General features: G+C 37.7%; 1 pseudogene; it reads left to right on the top strand.

Moving 5' to 3' along the window:
* Window positions 1–298: 298 nt before the first annotated feature.
* Window positions 299–1111, top strand: LOC106830469 (olfactory receptor 13D1-like; annotated as a pseudogene).
* The last annotated feature ends 3855 nt before the right edge of the window (window positions 1112–4966 follow it).

Below are 4966 nucleotides of genomic sequence, written 5' to 3'. Positions count from 1 at the left end.
CCAGTGCTGATAATACTTGTTGCTCTTTCTACTCCAGTGATCTCTTTCTTCATATGATAATACTGTACAGACTCCTTAACTTCACATCCAATTTTTCTCTTCTGAATTACTGCAGGTCTAAAAAAGTAAATGGAAAGGACCAACTGGACAGAGATTGAGTTTATTCTGCAGGGACTTCCTGAGTACCCAAGAGCTGGAAAACTCCTTTTTGTGATGTGTTTAGTGATGTACCTGGTGACCCTCCTGGGGAACAGCACCTTGATTATCCTAACTCTCCTGAGTTCCTGCCTCCACACACATGTACTTCTTCCTTGGTAATCTTTCCTTCTTAGATATTTGGTAAACATCCTCCTTCATTCCCTGAACAATGGTATACTTCCTGAGAAAAAAATATCTTATTCACTACATGAAAATTTCTGTCTCTTACACAATGGGGTCCACAGAGTGTGTGCTCCTAACAGTGATGGCATATGACTGTTACATGGCCATCTGCAGCCCTCTGAGATACCCTATCATCATGAGCAAGGCCCTTTGCATTCAGATGGCAGCTCTCTCCTGGGGATTGGGTTTTCTCAATTCATTGAGAGAAGCTCTTCGTGAAATACAGTTGCCCTTCTGTGGAAAAAAATGTCATTAATCATTTTATTTGTGAAATATTGGCCTTTGTCAATCTGGTTTGTGCAGACGTTTCCTGGAATGAGATCTATAACGTTGGGCATAATATGTTTGTTTTCCCCATTACTGTTGATTTGTATCTCATACGTTTTCATCCTTTCCACTGTCCTAAGAATCAATTCAGGAGAAGGAAGAAAAAAGGCCTTTTCCACCTGCTCAGCCCATGTAACAGTGGTGATTGTGTTTTATGGGCCAATCCTCTTCATGTATATGAAGCCAAAGTCCAAAGACTGCTTTTGACAAACTGATTGCTCTGTTCTGCGGAATAGTCACACCCATGCTCAATCCTATCATCTATAGCCTGAGGAATACAGAGGCGCATGGAGCTATGAGAAAATTGATGACTAGACACTGGTTCTGGAGGAAAGGAGGAGAAACTTACATCTTTTGGTTCATGCACAAAATAAGCTCATATATTAGAGGCAAATATTTTTAATATAAAGAGAGGAAAAGAAATAAAATTAATATGTACAATCACAGAATTTGAGAGTTGGAAAGTAATTTCAAGGTGATAATCTAAGTTTATCTTTTTGTGAAATTGACTGTTATAAAAATGTAGAAACAGTTGGTCTAAGAAGCGAGAGCAAACTTTTAGAAACAAGAAAAAATTGAAATTAAGCTTTTCCGAGAAAACCCAGTGCATATGTTTATTTCACAAGTGTTTTTCAGTCCACTTTTTGAGAGAACTATCTGAGTTCATGTTTTTCTGTTTGTTTATTATTGATTTGTTTTATTTCAGGAACTTTATCTGGTCCCTAGCCAAATTTTTAAGGTACACATTTCCCCATCTTCTTCCCCTCTCCATGTTTCCCCCACACCCTTGGCACATGCTGTGCTCCATTCACTATGCAGTTATCCAATTATATTATGTTCTTTTACAACTAACGACAATAGCATACGCCACTTCATCCCCATCATCACATTTCTCCTTCTATAGTAACTTTCTAACAACCTCGTTAAAGACAGTTCAAGTGTCATTTCTTCTGCAAATCCTAAAACTTACCCAGACTTAATTATTACCTCCTCCAAGCTGACTTGAACGTTATCTCCACTATAGCAGTTTTCCTTTTATACTATAATGATTTGTTACCTTCTAAAATCTCCCCAATGGCAGAATTACCTGTTCTCTGTATGACCCCAATGTCACATTAATTAAAACAGTACATAGCAATTAACTGTTGGATTAATTAATTAACTAAAGTTTTAAAAGGATAGTAAAATATAGCCCAAGTACTTGACATAATACAAGGGGATAAGTGAACATTAATTCATGTATTATTCATATACCAATTGACCAATCGAAAAGCTTTTGTAAACCATCAGCTAATTTTAAATGTATGGCAAAATAAGTGCAGAAAAAGGATTGAGTAAAATATATTGAAGAGGTCATTTGAGCTGGATCAGACAAACATCATATGAGTGTATTTTAGTCTCTAATAGGCCATTGCTAAGAAAAATGTATCAATTGTATAAATCCTTTTTTTTTTTTTTTGCAGGGAAATATTCTCCCTGAGCTAACATCTGTTGCCAATCTTCCTCTTTTTTTTTTTTCCTATTTTGTTTTCCCCCACCAAAGCCCCAGTACATGGCTGTATATCCTAGTTGTAAGTCGTTCTAGTTCTACTTATGTGAGCTGCTGCCACACTGAGGCAATTAAGAGACAGGTGGTGTGGGTTCTGTGACACAGGAAGCGAACTTGCACTACCAAAGCAGTGAACACCAAACTTTAACCACTAGGCCATCAGGACTGGCTCTATAAATCCATCCTAAAGAACATTGGCAATTTCACTCTTTCAGAAGCAGTAGTCTCATTTAAAACATTTCCTTTAAAAAAAATCCCCTTGAAATTGCTAGTGGGCAATAATATATAGTTGTATTTTCTTGTATAATCCCATATCACATATATTTGTGTGATATATAGCTGAGCTTGCCTGATACATTGTCATAGCCTGTGCTGGATGAGAAGAGCATCTATGCTCGATGGCCGCCAGGCAAAGGTTCTAGTAACCCGATAGTGTTCAGGAGGGCATCCTTGCTTGTTCTTTTATTTTTGGTGAGGAAGACTGCCACTGAGCTAACATCTGTGCCAGTCTTCCTCCACTTTATAAGTGTGTCACCACCAGAGCATGTCTTGATGAGTGGTGGTAGGTCTGCACCCACGATCAAAATCTGAAAATCCTGGGCTGCCGAAGTGGAACACGTGAACTTAACCACTATGCAAGCAGGCCAGCCCCCATCCTTGCTTGTTCTTGACAGTGTGATGTTTTGGAGACTGATTGGAGTAAGGGAAATGAAAATGTGGAAGAGAATGGCTCAGCTCAGGTTGTGAGAGTCCAAGAAGGATGAAAGGGGCATACACACAAGAGAGTGATGTGGATGACAGCACCTAGTTGAAGATCACATCTGCAAAGGAAGGCACCTGGCAGAACATATTAGAACACAAACAGGCTAGGGAAAATGTCAGGCTGCCAGGGGGAGCAGGGCAAGTGGTCAGGCATGAGTTGTCAGAGCCTGAATAGGTGAGAAAGACGTCCACAGGGGAATGATTCAGATCACAGATGTCTAAGCCTGAGAGGGGTGTAGAAGGAGTCCCTGAAGAAAGACCTAAATGGAGTGAGAAGGGCATACCTAAGGAGGAGAAAACAGTCAAGTCTGTCAACGCCAGATCAGGCTGAAGCAGGCATCCCTGAAGTGGGATGCCTTGACTGAAGTGTCAGATTTCAAGTAACTATAATGGATGCTAGTCCAGGGACAATGGAGTGATAGAGGGTAAAGTGAAGCAAATAAATGGGAGATTAGTTACTTATAGGAAATAAAACAAATAAGCGAATATCTTAGGTATAATGAGAGCCAGATTTCTTACTGTCAGAGAAGGAGGTATAAATATGGAAAGGGGGAAAACTAGAATAAAACCTATGGTATTGGGTTAGAATTGGAGAAAGTGTTTTCAAAATATATATAGAATGAAGTACATATACATATAGAAAGATAAATAGAGATGATAGCTAGATATAGGTATACATATAGAAATTAATATGGATCTAAATGTGTGTGTAAATATATACATCCATATATACATACAAAATCATACATTTATTCTGCACATATGCCCACTGAGAAGGCCTGGGAGCCATGATATGCTAACAGTAATTGTACATCTATTGTACATCTGTACAGGTGATGCAGCAAATGTAGCACCAGATCTCGATTTCTAAATGTACTTTTCCACTAAAAAGGAACCAGGACTGATTCTAGAAATGGTGAAAGGAAAAATCTTGATTTTGGAAGGTGTGGACATTGGGTATAGAACTCTAGATTGACAGTTTGTTCTCTCAGAACTTTAATGATGCTCCTCCATTGTCTCTGGGTTGCACTGTCCACGGGGAAGTCCTGTCATTTTAGAGAAGAACAAAGATCTCCTCCAAGAAAACAATATATCTCTTTTTCTGATTTTAAGCAACATGATTATGCTGTCCGTTGGTGAGATTTTCCTCATGTTTGTTATTCTTTTGGTTATTGAGCTTCCTATGTCTGTATGCTTATTGTTTTCATCAAATTTAGAAAATTTCCATCCATTATTTCTTTCTTTAAATTTTATTCTGCCAAAGCTTTCTCCTTTTTGGACTCCAATTACATGTATATCAGACCACTTAAAGTTGTCTGACAACAATTAATGGTCTGTTCACTCTTTTTTCAGTCTTTTTTCTTTGTGTTTCATTTTGAAGAGTTACTATTGCTCTGATTCCAAGTTGACAAATCTGTTCTCCTCACTGTCCAATTATTTTAATTTCATGCCAAGTATATTTGGTTTATTCATCTAGATGTATTCTTCATTTCTAGATCTTAGATTTTGTCTTTTTAAAATATCTTCTATATCTCTAAATGTAATCTTTTATATCTCAAAAGACAAGCTTGAATATTCCTCTGCCTTCTTGACTATATGGAATATAGTTAGAATGATTTGTAATGTCTATCAAGTAATTCTATCAGTGTCATTTCTGGGTCTGTTTTTTTAAAATGTTTTCTCTTTTCCAGCTTTATTGAGGTATGATTAACAAATAAAAATTGTATTTATTTAGGTTATACAATGGAGCTTTTTTAAAGTGGAAGATGTGCTAACTTTATTCCCAACCTTGTTTGAGCTCTGAAAATGATTTCCTCTAGTCCCCTTGAGTGATTCTTTCCCAGGCCCAGTTAGTTTCCTCACACACCTGCAATGATCAAGACTCAGTTGAAGACTCGAGGGGCATCCTCTTAGATTTCCAGAGCTCTTTTTCTGTAGCTTCCTCCT

Source organism: Equus asinus, chromosome 10 (assembly GCF_041296235.1).
Source record: "Equus asinus isolate D_3611 breed Donkey chromosome 10, EquAss-T2T_v2, whole genome shotgun sequence".
NCBI lineage: Eukaryota > Metazoa > Chordata > Mammalia > Perissodactyla > Equidae > Equus > Equus asinus.
This window is presented reverse-complemented; position numbering and strand designations above follow the sequence as displayed.